This window comes from Gordionus sp. m RMFG-2023, unplaced genomic scaffold (genome assembly GCF_954871325.1).
Source record: "Gordionus sp. m RMFG-2023 unplaced genomic scaffold, tfGorSpeb1-WG-v2 contig_317, whole genome shotgun sequence".
Taxonomy (NCBI): Eukaryota; Metazoa; Nematomorpha; class Gordioida; order Chordodea; family Parachordodidae; genus Gordionus; species Gordionus sp. m RMFG-2023.
The window spans coordinates 13,021-31,657 of record NW_027051045.1 but is presented as its reverse complement, the minus strand read 5'-3'; the positions used below and the strand labels follow the sequence as shown (position 1 = coordinate 31,657).

The following is an 18,637-nucleotide window of genomic DNA, read 5'->3' as shown; positions in this document are numbered from 1 at the left end:
GTTGGTGTTTTTATAAATTTATTTTAATAAATCAAGATGTTATTTTATTTTGAAAAATAGTTACCGACTTTGTATTTATATAAACTAATTATAAAATATAATAGGCGGATAATTGAGTCAATTCAAAATCCCTGCCGAAAACCAAAGCCCGCGAAAAAAAATTTTTTAGCAATTTTTTTTCTACCGCAATTTTCATATTTCTCCCGCATAATCCAAATTTCTCCGGCAATTTGAAAATTTCGACCTGGCAACCATGACCCACCCGGGGTTCAGACCATAAAAAAAGTTTTATGAATATTTGGATTTGACATGTCTGCTATATAATTATAATAACAATAAATAATTTATTATTTAGAAATAAGTTGTTAAAATTTGGAAAATAAAATACATATAATATATGTTATTTTAAATTAAAAGTGCGAATTTTAGAAAAACTAATTTGAATAACATAATAAATCACAAGAGAATAAATTGTGATAATTTAAAAGATTATAAATTTATAGTATATAAGACATAGTCGTAGCCAGGGGGGTGGGCAAAGGAAAATCCCCCCCTCCCTTCAGAAATTTATCACTTTTTGTGAATATCATTTTAAGCTAATAAAAAATATCCCCTAGTCCCCCCTCCACTCCTTCACCCCCAAAAATGTATGCATATATCTTGAACATTTATTTGAAAGAAAGAATTTAAAAGTTGATATTTGTTTATAAAACTATTCATCATAATTTATACACTTTTGGAAAAAAGCATTTATATATAAAAAAAGACCAAAAATGTTTTTTAAGAAATGGAAAATAAGCCAAAGATAAGTTTTAATACAAAAGGGAAATGTATTATAATTATTAATAATAGATCCATAAAATTACTAAATAATATAATATATCAAATATAATTTTTTATAAAGTGAGTAATTTTAATTTATTTATCTTAATAAAAGTAAAATATAATAATAAAACTATTGATATAATTAAATCATAAATTAAATTAAAAAAATTAAAGCACAATACAAACAGTGGAATATTATATGTCGTAGATTTACAGTATATCTAATTTTATCAATTATCATATGACAATCAAGTAATTTTTACCAATATAGCGAATTATATATTTTACAAAAAACTATAAAATATTGATAAGGACATCAGAAAATATCTTCGAAAGACATTGTGGAATGAACAATATAAAGATTAATTTTTAATATCATTTTTTATTTAAAATAAAAAGATGGCGTTAAATAAATAAATGCAAATTGTTGCTATATTTATTATCAAGAGCATTGATTAGTAAAATTTGTTAAAATATTAACTGTAATATATTCTCTAACTGTCAAATATGTCGCAAAAGTGGAATTTTACCTAGTATTTTGTAACTAATTCTATATAATAGAGGAATATCAACTATATGTCTACTTACTTTTATAAATAAATTTCTTATACTTGTTTTTGGAATAAATTATTACCATGCCTTTATATTAATGTATATACATATTAATTTATTATATTTTATATAAACTAATACAAATATATTTCATATTTGTTCCAGGATTATTTTTTTTTATTAAAATTAACCTCCTATCTTGTAAAAATATTTTATAACTATATATAGACCATATAGACTAAGGTAACCCGGCCGAAGGCCGGGCAAAAGCGGACTGAAGACTAGCCTAAAATGGGGTCAGGGGGCATAGCCCCAATTAATTTTTAATTCTCCCCCCTTAGGAAAATCCTGACTACGCCTATGATATAAGATATTAAGAATTCCTGAAAATGAAAAGATTTGTTTTGACTTTTAAAGAAAACGGTGTATGTATGATCAATTGCGGGAGAAACTTGGTAAAAATTTTAATTTTTCGGGGAATTATGACAATCTAGTTTGTGAAAAATGGTTTAATTACCCCCCGTCCCACCCTTAAATGGAACCAAGGTATACCCGTCGCTTGGAGTTATACATGTGTAAATCGTATCGCCAGATCTTTTTCTGTCAATTTCATCATGAAAGCTGAAAATATAAAAACAAATAAATATAGCCACCTTAATATTCCTTTGTTTGGTCTAGTCTCAGACACCTATGGATCATTTGGACCCTAAGCCGATAAATAATTAACAATAGAACAAAGGTTACTTTTGATCACAGGTGATCCAAAAGAAGGCTTCTACTTAAGACAAAAAATATAAATCGAAATTTGTCGATTCAACTATATAATTATACCAACAAAAATACGAACCGAATAGAATAATGGAATTATTCGTATTCGTTTAAATCGAATAATTCATATTCGTTTAAATCGAATAATTCATTATTCGTATTCGTTTAAACCAAATCATTCATTATTCGTTTAAACCAAACAATTCATTATTCGTATTCGTTTAAACCATTCATTATTCGTATTCGTACGAATAATAAAATGATTATTTGATTCGATTCAATTCAAAAATTTTATCTAACCATAAATTAAAAAAGATAGAATATTAAATTTATTTTGTAAAATCTAACTATGGATAAAAGATAAAAAATTTTATTAGTAAGATAATGTAGAAGCATATATATATAGTATCATGTAGAAGACAAATATACCAACAACAAATTTTTAAACAAAAAGTTTTTGCAAAAAGTAAAATTTATGATTTCTCCATCATCAAACGAAGGAGAAATATCTGGTTCGCCCGTCATTCTTGACGAAATGGCTACTAGTTTATTATAATTGTATATGTGTTATAAATTGCATATAAAAATAAATACTTTCTTCGTCCATCATATAACAATTTTCGGAAATAAATTTTGTATTAAGAAGTTATTCGAATAAAAACAGCCGTTAACAACAATTTAGAGATATAAAATATTTCTTCATTATTCCACTAGGAAATTTTATTAAATAGGAATAATTGAGAATAATTCCTACTAATAATCTATATTATAATTTTCCGATGTCCTCACTACGTCATCGTGACGTCATGTCATCGCTACGTCATGTCATCATTACGTAATTTTTTTTATTTTTTTTATTTGTTGATTTTATTTATTTATTTTTACAAACAGATGAATGGAATTTCGAGAATTGATGGTGTACACATACCTAACATGGATTGAGAGATTTGAAAAATCGTCTTTGAATTGATAAAAACAATATTCCCTCAGCTTTGTAAATATGAATGAAACTTTTTATTTCACTTAATCCTTTCTTTATTTTTTAGATTACTTTATCAATTTTCATCTCATATTATCAATTACACATTAATGAAATCTCTACAAGATACTCAACTTGTATATTTGTTTTGAACATACTCACAACTTTTGTCAGTACTTACATTACAATTTTTTATACTCATATTTTTCTTTCATAACCAATAATTAAGAAGATAACCAAGTATATACAAATATTTAAATATTCTTATCCTAACCTATTTGTAATCTCCAATCCTTATAAATAACTCTTTCTTTATTTTTTTTCCCCTCCCTTAATGAATTTATTTATCACTAAATTTAATTATCTCATTATTTTCTTTCTATCTCTATTATCTATTAACCACTATTTCTCAAAAACTTATCAATTCCTTTAATTTAATTTTTATTATTTTTACAATATAATAATTTATACCTTCCCAGTGGCGTAGCTAGAAATTTTCCTTAGAGGGGGTCCATACATATAAAATCAGGGTGCATCAATAATATGTTATTATAATTTAGTATATTATTCTCAATGACTTTACAATAATACTATCCAGAATAATTACAATAGTAATATAATATCCTTCCACAAACATCAAAACCAGAAAAATATATCGATATAAAATCACTTTTAAGTCTTTTGAACGTATAATCTAAAAAAAAATTTTGCTCTGGGAGGGGTCCAAACCCGAAAACCACCCCCGTAGCTACGCCACTGTACCTTCCTTTCCCCCCCTTTTTTAATCTTATTTTTTAATTACCTTACAATTAATTAACCTTAATCTTAATAGTTATTTTTTAACTTTTAGAATATCATAATAGGCTTGATAAGTCCCCCAAAAATTTTTTTTGATGATAGTCCAACCTTATCAATTCCTTTAATTTAATTTTTATTATTTTTATAATATAATAATTTATACCTACTTTACCCCCCCCCCTTTTTTTAATCTTATTTTTTAATTACCTTACAATAAATTAACCTTAATCTTAATAACATTACATTCATCATGTTATTTTTTATTTAGTTTTTACGATTATTGATATTTTTATTTATAAAATTTAATTTAAATATGATTTAATAATAAGATAGGTTTCATGGATATAATTCGAAACCTCCCATTTCGTAATTACGAAAACCCCCAGTTAAAATCTCACAATTTTTTCGAATATTTTCTAATATATTTTTAAAAACTTCATAATAATGATTTCATAATTTAAAATGTTTAAAAGAATATACTTTGGTGTGGAGGTATTTCCTTTAAATTACCCACCAACACCTCATAGTATGGGAAACTGCTTATAGGTAAACTAGTAAGATTTATATCACTTTCTTTAATAATTTTAAACCTCTAATACTTAGAAGGGATTTGAATTTAAAAAGTATTTCAGATTTAGCCTTATTTATATAGAGTAAGGTCTTTTAAAGAATTCAGCTCTATATATTATATTGATGCTAAAATATTTTTTAGATGGTCCGCTGATAGTGACATAATCTAAATATATATTTATGATTAAATTAAAAAGAGTTTTTAAAGAATTAATAAATATGTATTCCTAAACTAAAAATGAGAGAACCAAAAGAGTCACCTTGTATACTTTACCTGGAATAAATTATATGTATCCCAAATTTGAGAGGTTCTACATTTATATGTCTGTTAAATTTTACATTTATCAATCTTTGATAAAAAAACTTATTTAGATAGATAAAAAGTATTTTAAAAAATAGCCTCAAGGCTATGGCGTCTGATGGAGTATTTTCGATATGAGAGCTTAAAGAGGCTATTTCGCAATCCTCGTTAGTGTCAAAGCCCATATGATAAATCTGGAAAATTTTTGAAAGGTTTGATCCGCTCATAATTATCTTTGCTATTAGTCTCCTAAAATATGAACCTACTGCAATTAGCCAATCAGTATCAGGCTTCGATAGTGCAATTAATCTTACACCGAAATAGAAATTGATGAACTTGCCTAGATAAATCTTTGTTGATATGAATTTACACTAATGGTTAAACAAATATATAATATGTCATGCCAGGAATTTTATAAATATCTCAATAACGACGGTACACATTTAGTTCTATTATTTAAATCTCAAATAAAATATAATTAGGTTTAGCAATCCCGCCATAAAATTTATTATCAATTTTTAACTGTAAAGATGACCACATCTGCAGAATAATTTTGTGAATCTTTGTTAAGATTCTTCTGATTGCAACTGCACATTTACAGTGTAGTAGATTTCCTACATGTGAAATAATACCTAAATATACCCCTGCGCCCTGCCATTCATTATTGGAAAAAATTTTCAAAATGTTAGGACAGCTTTTATAATTTTTATTTAAGAGATATTTTTTTAAAGGTTTATAAAATTTTAAAATTCTATCGATGGCGGCTATTAGGAACATATCGCAACCAACATTGTGCTGACTCAATTCTGTAAATACACTCTGTTTTTACCAAATTCACCGAGGCATTATCAGATCAGAAATCTAACATGCAATTTATTGATAATCAATCTGCTAGCTATGTCTTTGGATTTTTCACTATTTGAGGGAAAAAATGCAATAGTTTTATTGAAACGACCTTAATTTTGTTGAAATAGCGGAGGATCAAGAGAAATATTTTAATATTTCCTTATTAGATGCATCTGTTAGAATTGCATATGTATGCCCATCTTTCAAAACGTCAAGAATTGACCTCCTGGATTTAGGTCCTAAAACATTGATGATAGCCTTGCTTATTTTTGTTCTACAACTATAGTTTTCATTTATTATGGGTAAAAGATTCTACCAACATTGTGATGATAAGTATCTCTGTGAATGTTGTACTACAAGATAAGTGATTACAATTGCCGCACCTGTAATTGCATCTGTATTATTCAATGACATTAATACTATAGACTGCCTATTAATATATTTGAAGTGGCAAAAATTGAAGTGGCTGGTGGCCATTTTGTGTTTGTATCTTTTACGAAAGAACCATATGATAATTTCATAAATTTCAGATATATTTTTATTATGTTTATATTTATAATGTATATATATATTCTAATTAAACACCAATTTATTATTTACCTTATATATTATAGTATATATGAATCAAATAAAGGTCACTCTGCTGAATATGAAGAAAAGAAAGTTAGATGTGATATCTGTTTGCATTCCCTAATTTAATTCCGCAAACGACAATAATTATACATTAATAAAAATTAAGAATTATGGTGGATTGATAATACCATCCCAAAGCGTGTCAAATTTATGCAAAATAACAGAGAGCTCATTCAGGGCCTTTGAAAAAGTAGATGAAATAAGCAAAAGACATGCTGTTAAAAAAATAGAATGTCTAATATTGTCAAAAATATTAGGCACAAATATCCTTAGTGACCTGCAAGATCATATGTTTGATCAAGAGGCAGGGTTAAGTCATTATCAAATTATAATAAGACTTATAATAAAAAGGTATATATAATATTTACTTGATTTTAATAAAAATTTATTTTCAGATACCTGCACATAAGAATGCATCATTTTGGTAATAAAGTAAATCAAAAATTACAATTAAATATCAGGCAAAAACTAAACAAGGTTGTACTTTTTCAAGGGCAATAAACCAAGTAATATAAAAATATGTTATTTAACTTAAATATTTATAGGTGAAGAACAAATTATCTGAAAATTTCTAATGACTTTATTAGTTATAATAAATTAATTTTATTAGACATAAATATAACATATATATATTATTTGTATTTATTATTGATTTATAAGATTAATATTTTCTTTTCGCGATATTAATTATAATAATACAATTATTTTATTTGATGTAAATATAACATAATATATATTATTTGTATTTTTCATGATATATATTTACATTATTGATTTTTATACTTTAATGAATTAAATTTAAATAAAGAAATATATTTAGAAATGGATAGTTTATATTTATAAAGGAATAACATAATTATAAGCAAAAATAAAACATAAAAGACATAAATTATAAAAATACAAAAGAAATCTAGAATTGATTTCTATAAAAAAAATATTCATGTATATTTGAATTAATCTGGCTTCTAAGAAATCTGCATGTTATAATTTATTATTCATTATTTTGTTACTTTTAGAAGATGCTTTGGAAAATTAAAAATTTATATTTGAATTAATCTGGCTTCTAAGAAACCTGCATGTTATAATTTATTATTCATTATTTTGTTACTTTTAGAAGATGCTTTGGAAAATTAAAAATTGATGGTATTGCTCCCACTCTTAATTGAACATGATTTGTAACAGATGAAATAAATGAATCTGGTGTAAAATGCTTTGAACATAATTTACTATATTTTGTTACATTGAAGTTCTCTCTCTTCACAGCATGGGTCCACTTTTGTAATAATATTTTATCTTTCATAGGAAATCTGCCATAAATAATTTTTACAATAGAACAATTAATTTGAGATATACTTATGAAAGGAAATTTTGCTTCCTCAGCAATATACTACCATTTTAAATCTTTTAGTAATTAAAAAATATTAAATTGAATTCTTATAAAAGATATTTATTATTAAATAATAAATTGCAAATGTTAATAAAGAGCAGAAATATTTCAAGTAAAATATTCAGTAGTGAACTTTATTTGATTCATATATACTATAATATATAAGGTAAATAATAAATTGGTGTTTAATTAGAATATATATATTATAAATATAAACATAATAAAAATATACCTGAAATTTATGAAATTATCATATGCTTCTTTCGTAAAAGATACAAACACAAAATGGCCACCAGTCACTTCAATTTTTGCCACTTCAAATTTGATTTTAGCATTACGATCGGCAGTCTATAGTATTAATGTCATTGGTATTATTTCTTATTTTTGGAGTCCTTCTCCTTTTTATGCATTTAAACGTGATACGTGATAAATAAGTGCCTATCCCTATAATGTTATATACACAAGAAGTCAGCATTGGGCGGGTTTTTGGACCAAAAGCCCGCCAAGCCCACCCATAGTTTTAAAAAATATATACCCGCCCACCCCGCCCATTTGTCTAAATTCCTTACCAGCCAGCCCGTCCGCCCATTAGTCTAAAAGTTTTTACCCACCCGCCCATTATTTATAAAAAAATTTTAACCCAAGCCCGCTTATAAAATTTAATTATGGTCATTCTTTTATTTTTTTAAGCATCTAATAAAAATATTTCAGCATTACACCTCTACAAAAAGTTTATAATTTAGGAAATTAATATAAGTATAAAAATAATCAATGTAAATTATGGAAAATTTATTTGATCAAATTGAATATTTATGAAAAAAAAAATAAATATAAAATAAATATTATATGTAATTATAATGCAAAAATAATAATGAATCGACATTTTATGGATTCTAACACGTTCTTCTTTGTTTTAAAAATCTTCCAGCAATGCTAATCCCGCGTTCGGAAGAAGCACTAGAAAAGTTTTATTATATTCCCATAAAAGGAAATTTTTAATAGACAAAAATGTTTATTTACTCTAAGAAAAAAGTTTTGTTGTTGTGTTTATTACATAATATAGTTAAGTAAATGTTCTTCACTTAAAAAAACGATTGGTACAATAAAAAAAGAAATATTGTTATAGATCATTTAAACAATTATTTTTTTTAGTTTGTTTTTGAACAAAAATTTTAAATTTCCTTAACCTGCCCGCCCATTGTTTAAATTTCTTAACCTGCCCGCCCAGCCCGCCCATAGTTTAAATTTTTTAACTCGCCTATCTACCTGCTCATTCTTAAAAATTTTTTTACTCGCCCATACGCCCGCTCACTTAGATGGCCGTGCGTGGGAGGGCGGGCCGAAACCCCGCTCAATGCAGACCTCATATACACACACGGTAGATTTCCAATCGGTCGTTTTGCGGGACATTCGCATAAAATATATTTTTAATTGTAAAATTAAATTTTTTTTTTATAAAATTTTATCTTGTTTACATTCTTTTAATTTAAAAAAGATCGTTGGTGTTTTTATAAATTTATTTTAATAAATCAAGATGTTATTTTATTTTGAAAAATAGTTACCGACTTTGTATTTATATAAACTAATTATAAAATATAATAGGCGGATAATTGAGTCAATTCAAAATCCCTGCCGAAAACCAAAGCCCGCGAAAAAAAATTTTTTAGCAATTTTTTTTCTACCGCAATTTTCATATTTCTCCCGCATAATCCAAATTTCTCCGGCAATTTGAAAATTTCGACCTGGCAACCATGACCCACCCGGGGTTCAGACCATAAAAAAAGTTTTATGAATATTTGGATTTGACATGTCTGCTATATAATTATAATAACAATAAATAATTTATTATTTAGAAATAAGTTGTTAAAATTTGGAAAATAAAATACATATAATATATGTTATTTTAAATTAAAAGTGCGAATTTTAGAAAAACTAATTTGAATAACATAATAAATCACAAGAGAATAAATTGTGATAATTTAAAAGATTATAAATTTATAGTATATAAGACATAGTCGTAGCCAGGGGGGTGGGCAAAGGAAAATCCCCCCCTCCCTTCAGAAATTTATCACTTTTTGTGAATATCATTTTAAGCTAATAAAAAATATCCCCTAGTCCCCCCTCCACTCCTTCACCCCCAAAAATGTATGCATATATCTTGAACATTTATTTGAAAGAAAGAATTTAAAAGTTGATATTTGTTTATAAAACTATTCATCATAATTTATACACTTTTGGAAAAAAGCATTTATATATAAAAAAAGACCAAAAATGTTTTTTAAGAAATGGAAAATAAGCCAAAGATAAGTTTTAATACAAAAGGGAAATGTATTATAATTATTAATAATAGATCCATAAAATTACTAAATAATATAATATATCAAATATAATTTTTTATAAAGTGAGTAATTTTAATTTATTTATCTTAATAAAAGTAAAATATAATAATAAAACTATTGATATAATTAAATCATAAATTAAATTAAAAAAATTAAAGCACAATACAAACAGTGGAATATTATATGTCGTAGATTTACAGTATATCTAATTTTATCAATTATCATATGACAATCAAGTAATTTTTACCAATATAGCGAATTATATATTTTACAAAAAACTATAAAATATTGATAAGGACATCAGAAAATATCTTCGAAAGACATTGTGGAATGAACAATATAAAGATTAATTTTTAATATCATTTTTTATTTAAAATAAAAAGATGGCGTTAAATAAATAAATGCAAATTGTTGCTATATTTATTATCAAGAGCATTGATTAGTAAAATTTGTTAAAATATTAACTGTAATATATTCTCTAACTGTCAAATATGTCGCAAAAGTGGAATTTTACCTAGTATTTTGTAACTAATTCTATATAATAGAGGAATATCAACTATATGTCTACTTACTTTTATAAATAAATTTCTTATACTTGTTTTTGGAATAAATTATTACCATGCCTTTATATTAATGTATATACATATTAATTTATTATATTTTATATAAACTAATACAAATATATTTCATATTTGTTCCAGGATTATTTTTTTTTATTAAAATTAACCTCCTATCTTGTAAAAATATTTTATAACTATATATAGACCATATAGACTAAGGTAACCCGGCCGAAGGCCGGGCAAAAGCGGACTGAAGACTAGCCTAAAATGGGGTCAGGGGGCATAGCCCCAATTAATTTTTAATTCTCCCCCCTTAGGAAAATCCTGACTACGCCTATGATATAAGATATTAAGAATTCCTGAAAATGAAAAGATTTGTTTTGACTTTTAAAGAAAACGGTGTATGTATGATCAATTGCGGGAGAAACTTGGTAAAAATTTTAATTTTTCGGGGAATTATGACAATCTAGTTTGTGAAAAATGGTTTAATTACCCCCCGTCCCACCCTTAAATGGAACCAAGGTATACCCGTCGCTTGGAGTTATACATGTGTAAATCGTATCGCCAGATCTTTTTCTGTCAATTTCATCATGAAAGCTGAAAATATAAAAACAAATAAATATAGCCACCTTAATATTCCTTTGTTTGGTCTAGTCTCAGACACCTATGGATCATTTGGACCCTAAGCCGATAAATAATTAACAATAGAACAAAGGTTACTTTTGATCACAGGTGATCCAAAAGAAGGCTTCTACTTAAGACAAAAAATATAAATCGAAATTTGTCGATTCAACTATATAATTATACCAACAAAAATACGAACCGAATAGAATAATGGAATTATTCGTATTCGTTTAAATCGAATAATTCATATTCGTTTAAATCGAATAATTCATTATTCGTATTCGTTTAAACCAAATCATTCATTATTCGTTTAAACCAAACAATTCATTATTCGTATTCGTTTAAACCATTCATTATTCGTATTCGTACGAATAATAAAATGATTATTTGATTCGATTCAATTCAAAAATTTTATCTAACCATAAATTAAAAAAGATAGAATATTAAATTTATTTTGTAAAATCTAACTATGGATAAAAGATAAAAAATTTTATTAGTAAGATAATGTAGAAGCATATATATATAGTATCATGTAGAAGACAAATATACCAACAACAAATTTTTAAACAAAAAGTTTTTGCAAAAAGTAAAATTTATGATTTCTCCATCATCAAACGAAGGAGAAATATCTGGTTCGCCCGTCATTCTTGACGAAATGGCTACTAGTTTATTATAATTGTATATGTGTTATAAATTGCATATAAAAATAAATACTTTCTTCGTCCATCATATAACAATTTTCGGAAATAAATTTTGTATTAAGAAGTTATTCGAATAAAAACAGCCGTTAACAACAATTTAGAGATATAAAATATTTCTTCATTATTCCACTAGGAAATTTTATTAAATAGGAATAATTGAGAATAATTCCTACTAATAATCTATATTATAATTTTCCGATGTCCTCACTACGTCATCGTGACGTCATGTCATCGCTACGTCATGTCATCATTACGTAATTTTTTTTATTTTTTTTATTTGTTGATTTTATTTATTTATTTTTACAAACAGATGAATGGAATTTCGAGAATTGATGGTGTACACATACCTAACATGGATTGAGAGATTTGAAAAATCGTCTTTGAATTGATAAAAACAATATTCCCTCAGCTTTGTAAATATGAATGAAACTTTTTATTTCACTTAATCCTTTCTTTATTTTTTAGATTACTTTATCAATTTTCATCTCATATTATCAATTACACATTAATGAAATCTCTACAAGATACTCAACTTGTATATTTGTTTTGAACATACTCACAACTTTTGTCAGTACTTACATTACAATTTTTTATACTCATATTTTTCTTTCATAACCAATAATTAAGAAGATAACCAAGTATATACAAATATTTAAATATTCTTATCCTAACCTATTTGTAATCTCCAATCCTTATAAATAACTCTTTCTTTATTTTTTTTCCCCTCCCTTAATGAATTTATTTATCACTAAATTTAATTATCTCATTATTTTCTTTCTATCTCTATTATCTATTAACCACTATTTCTCAAAAACTTATCAATTCCTTTAATTTAATTTTTATTATTTTTACAATATAATAATTTATACCTTCCCAGTGGCGTAGCTAGAAATTTTCCTTAGAGGGGGTCCATACATATAAAATCAGGGTGCATCAATAATATGTTATTATAATTTAGTATATTATTCTCAATGACTTTACAATAATACTATCCAGAATAATTACAATAGTAATATAATATCCTTCCACAAACATCAAAACCAGAAAAATATATCGATATAAAATCACTTTTAAGTCTTTTGAACGTATAATCTAAAAAAAAATTTTGCTCTGGGAGGGGTCCAAACCCGAAAACCACCCCCGTAGCTACGCCACTGTACCTTCCTTTCCCCCCCTTTTTTAATCTTATTTTTTAATTACCTTACAATTAATTAACCTTAATCTTAATAGTTATTTTTTAACTTTTAGAATATCATAATAGGCTTGATAAGTCCCCCAAAAATTTTTTTTGATGATAGTCCAACCTTATCAATTCCTTTAATTTAATTTTTATTATTTTTATAATATAATAATTTATACCTACTTTACCCCCCCCCCTTTTTTTAATCTTATTTTTTAATTACCTTACAATAAATTAACCTTAATCTTAATAACATTACATTCATCATGTTATTTTTTATTTAGTTTTTACGATTATTGATATTTTTATTTATAAAATTTAATTTAAATATGATTTAATAATAAGATAGGTTTCATGGATATAATTCGAAACCTCCCATTTCGTAATTACGAAAACCCCCAGTTAAAATCTCACAATTTTTTCGAATATTTTCTAATATATTTTTAAAAACTTCATAATAATGATTTCATAATTTAAAATGTTTAAAAGAATATACTTTGGTGTGGAGGTATTTCCTTTAAATTACCCACCAACACCTCATAGTATGGGAAACTGCTTATAGGTAAACTAGTAAGATTTATATCACTTTCTTTAATAATTTTAAACCTCTAATACTTAGAAGGGATTTGAATTTAAAAAGTATTTCAGATTTAGCCTTATTTATATAGAGTAAGGTCTTTTAAAGAATTCAGCTCTATATATTATATTGATGCTAAAATATTTTTTAGATGGTCCGCTGATAGTGACATAATCTAAATATATATTTATGATTAAATTAAAAAGAGTTTTTAAAGAATTAATAAATATGTATTCCTAAACTAAAAATGAGAGAACCAAAAGAGTCACCTTGTATACTTTACCTGGAATAAATTATATGTATCCCAAATTTGAGAGGTTCTACATTTATATGTCTGTTAAATTTTACATTTATCAATCTTTGATAAAAAAACTTATTTAGATAGATAAAAAGTATTTTAAAAAATAGCCTCAAGGCTATGGCGTCTGATGGAGTATTTTCGATATGAGAGCTTAAAGAGGCTATTTCGCAATCCTCGTTAGTGTCAAAGCCCATATGATAAATCTGGAAAATTTTTGAAAGGTTTGATCCGCTCATAATTATCTTTGCTATTAGTCTCCTAAAATATGAACCTACTGCAATTAGCCAATCAGTATCAGGCTTCGATAGTGCAATTAATCTTACACCGAAATAGAAATTGATGAACTTGCCTAGATAAATCTTTGTTGATATGAATTTACACTAATGGTTAAACAAATATATAATATGTCATGCCAGGAATTTTATAAATATCTCAATAACGACGGTACACATTTAGTTCTATTATTTAAATCTCAAATAAAATATAATTAGGTTTAGCAATCCCGCCATAAAATTTATTATCAATTTTTAACTGTAAAGATGACCACATCTGCAGAATAATTTTGTGAATCTTTGTTAAGATTCTTCTGATTGCAACTGCACATTTACAGTGTAGTAGATTTCCTACATGTGAAATAATACCTAAATATACCCCTGCGCCCTGCCATTCATTATTGGAAAAAATTTTCAAAATGTTAGGACAGCTTTTATAATTTTTATTTAAGAGATATTTTTTTAAAGGTTTATAAAATTTTAAAATTCTATCGATGGCGGCTATTAGGAACATATCGCAACCAACATTGTGCTGACTCAATTCTGTAAATACACTCTGTTTTTACCAAATTCACCGAGGCATTATCAGATCAGAAATCTAACATGCAATTTATTGATAATCAATCTGCTAGCTATGTCTTTGGATTTTTCACTATTTGAGGGAAAAAATGCAATAGTTTTATTGAAACGACCTTAATTTTGTTGAAATAGCGGAGGATCAAGAGAAATATTTTAATATTTCCTTATTAGATGCATCTGTTAGAATTGCATATGTATGCCCATCTTTCAAAACGTCAAGAATTGACCTCCTGGATTTAGGTCCTAAAACATTGATGATAGCCTTGCTTATTTTTGTTCTACAACTATAGTTTTCATTTATTATGGGTAAAAGATTCTACCAACATTGTGATGATAAGTATCTCTGTGAATGTTGTACTACAAGATAAGTGATTACAATTGCCGCACCTGTAATTGCATCTGTATTATTCAATGACATTAATACTATAGACTGCCTATTAATATATTTGAAGTGGCAAAAATTGAAGTGGCTGGTGGCCATTTTGTGTTTGTATCTTTTACGAAAGAACCATATGATAATTTCATAAATTTCAGATATATTTTTATTATGTTTATATTTATAATGTATATATATATTCTAATTAAACACCAATTTATTATTTACCTTATATATTATAGTATATATGAATCAAATAAAGGTCACTCTGCTGAATATGAAGAAAAGAAAGTTAGATGTGATATCTGTTTGCATTCCCTAATTTAATTCCGCAAACGACAATAATTATACATTAATAAAAATTAAGAATTATGGTGGATTGATAATACCATCCCAAAGCGTGTCAAATTTATGCAAAATAACAGAGAGCTCATTCAGGGCCTTTGAAAAAGTAGATGAAATAAGCAAAAGACATGCTGTTAAAAAAATAGAATGTCTAATATTGTCAAAAATATTAGGCACAAATATCCTTAGTGACCTGCAAGATCATATGTTTGATCAAGAGGCAGGGTTAAGTCATTATCAAATTATAATAAGACTTATAATAAAAAGGTATATATAATATTTACTTGATTTTAATAAAAATTTATTTTCAGATACCTGCACATAAGAATGCATCATTTTGGTAATAAAGTAAATCAAAAATTACAATTAAATATCAGGCAAAAACTAAACAAGGTTGTACTTTTTCAAGGGCAATAAACCAAGTAATATAAAAATATGTTATTTAACTTAAATATTTATAGGTGAAGAACAAATTATCTGAAAATTTCTAATGACTTTATTAGTTATAATAAATTAATTTTATTAGACATAAATATAACATATATATATTATTTGTATTTATTATTGATTTATAAGATTAATATTTTCTTTTCGCGATATTAATTATAATAATACAATTATTTTATTTGATGTAAATATAACATAATATATATTATTTGTATTTTTCATGATATATATTTACATTATTGATTTTTATACTTTAATGAATTAAATTTAAATAAAGAAATATATTTAGAAATGGATAGTTTATATTTATAAAGGAATAACATAATTATAAGCAAAAATAAAACATAAAAGACATAAATTATAAAAATACAAAAGAAATCTAGAATTGATTTCTATAAAAAAAATATTCATGTATATTTGAATTAATCTGGCTTCTAAGAAATCTGCATGTTATAATTTATTATTCATTATTTTGTTACTTTTAGAAGATGCTTTGGAAAATTAAAAATTTATATTTGAATTAATCTGGCTTCTAAGAAACCTGCATGTTATAATTTATTATTCATTATTTTGTTACTTTTAGAAGATGCTTTGGAAAATTAAAAATTGATGGTATTGCTCCCACTCTTAATTGAACATGATTTGTAACAGATGAAATAAATGAATCTGGTGTAAAATGCTTTGAACATAATTTACTATATTTTGTTACATTGAAGTTCTCTCTCTTCACAGCATGGGTCCACTTTTGTAATAATATTTTATCTTTCATAGGAAATCTGCCATAAATAATTTTTACAATAGAACAATTAATTTGAGATATACTTATGAAAGGAAATTTTGCTTCCTCAGCAATATACTACCATTTTAAATCTTTTAGTAATTAAAAAATATTAAATTGAATTCTTATAAAAGATATTTATTATTAAATAATAAATTGCAAATGTTAATAAAGAGCAGAAATATTTCAAGTAAAATATTCAGTAGTGAACTTTATTTGATTCATATATACTATAATATATAAGGTAAATAATAAATTGGTGTTTAATTAGAATATATATATTATAAATATAAACATAATAAAAATATACCTGAAATTTATGAAATTATCATATGCTTCTTTCGTAAAAGATACAAACACAAAATGGCCACCAGTCACTTCAATTTTTGCCACTTCAAATTTGATTTTAGCATTACGATCGGCAGTCTATAGTATTAATGTCATTGGTATTATTTCTTATTTTTGGAGTCCTTCTCCTTTTTATGCATTTAAACGTGATACGTGATAAATAAGTGCCTATCCCTATAATGTTATATACACAAGAAGTCAGCATTGGGCGGGTTTTTGGACCAAAAGCCCGCCAAGCCCACCCATAGTTTTAAAAAATATATACCCGCCCACCCCGCCCATTTGTCTAAATTCCTTACCAGCCAGCCCGTCCGCCCATTAGTCTAAAAGTTTTTACCCACCCGCCCATTATTTATAAAAAAATTTTAACCCAAGCCCGCTTATAAAATTTAATTATGGTCATTCTTTTATTTTTTTAAGCATCTAATAAAAATATTTCAGCATTACACCTCTACAAAAAGTTTATAATTTAGGAAATTAATATAAGTATAAAAATAATCAATGTAAATTATGGAAAATTTATTTGATCAAATTGAATATTTATGAAAAAAAAAATAAATATAAAATAAATATTATATGTAATTATAATGCAAAAATAATAATGAATCGACATTTTATGGATTCTAACACGTTCTTCTTTGTTTTAAAAATCTTCCAGCAATGCTAATCCCGCGTTCGGAAGAAGCACTAGAAAAGTTTTATTATATTCCCATAAAAGGAAATTTTTAATAGACAAAAATGTTTATTTACTCTAAGAAAAAAGTTTTGTTGTTGTGTTTATTACATAATATAGTTAAGTAAATGTTCTTCACTTAAAAAAACGATTGGTACAATAAAAAAAGAAATATTGTTATAGATCATTTAAACAATTATTTTTTTTAGTTTGTTTTTGAACAAAAATTTTAAATTTCCTTAACCTGCCCGCCCATTGTTTAAATTTCTTAACCTGCCCGCCCAGCCCGCCCATAGTTTAAATTTTTTAACTCGCCTATCTACCTGCTCATTCTTAAAAATTTTTTTACTCGCCCATACGCCCGCTCACTTAGATGGCCGTGCGTGGGAGGGCGGGCCGAAACCCCGCTCAATGCAGACCTCATATACACACACGGTAGATTTCCAATCGGTCGTTTTGCGGGACATTCGCATAAAATATATTTTTAATTGTAAAATTAAATTTTTTTTTTATAAAATTTTATCTTGTTTACATTCTTTTAATTTAAAAAAGATCGTTGGTGTTTTTATAAATTTATTTTAATAAATCAAGATGTTATTTTATTTTGAAAAATAGTTACCGACTTTGTATTTATATAAACTAATTATAAAATATAATAGGCGGATAATTGAGTCAATTCAAAATCCCTGCCGAAAACCAAAGCCCGCGAAAAAAAATTTTTTAGCAATTTTTTTTCTACCGCAATTTTCATATTTCTCCCGCATAATCCAAATTTCTCCGGCAATTTGAAAATTTCGACCTGGCAACCATGACCCACCCGGGGTTCAGACCATAAAAAAAGTTTTATGAATATTTGGATTTGACATGTCTGCTATATA

General features: G+C 25.8%; 4 long non-coding RNA genes across 4 annotated transcripts; 2 read left to right on the top strand and 2 right to left on the bottom strand.

Moving 5' to 3' along the window:
• Positions 1 to 6,234: 6,234 nt before the first annotated feature.
• Positions 6,235 to 6,953, top strand: LOC135930699 (uncharacterized). Its single transcript, XR_010572859.1, has 3 exons — positions 6,235 to 6,623; positions 6,668 to 6,778; positions 6,818 to 6,953. It is a non-coding gene; the product is annotated as an uncharacterized LOC135930699 (long non-coding RNA).
• Positions 6,954 to 7,233: 280 nt separating this feature from the next.
• On the bottom strand, positions 7,234 to 7,985 carry LOC135930703 (uncharacterized). The gene is made up of 3 exons (XR_010572863.1): positions 7,892 to 7,985; positions 7,381 to 7,579; positions 7,234 to 7,335 (listed from the first exon to the last, which is right to left on the bottom strand). It is a non-coding gene; the product is annotated as an uncharacterized LOC135930703 (long non-coding RNA).
• A 7,406-nt stretch (positions 7,986 to 15,391) lies between these two features.
• Positions 15,392 to 16,110, top strand: LOC135930700 (uncharacterized). Its single transcript, XR_010572860.1, has 3 exons — positions 15,392 to 15,780; positions 15,825 to 15,935; positions 15,975 to 16,110. It is a non-coding gene; the product is annotated as an uncharacterized LOC135930700 (long non-coding RNA).
• Positions 16,111 to 16,390: 280 nt separating this feature from the next.
• Positions 16,391 to 17,142, bottom strand: LOC135930701 (uncharacterized). Its single transcript, XR_010572861.1, has 3 exons — positions 17,049 to 17,142; positions 16,538 to 16,736; positions 16,391 to 16,492 (listed from the first exon to the last, which is right to left on the bottom strand). It is a non-coding gene; the product is annotated as an uncharacterized LOC135930701 (long non-coding RNA).
• Positions 17,143 to 18,637: the final 1,495 nt, after the last annotated feature.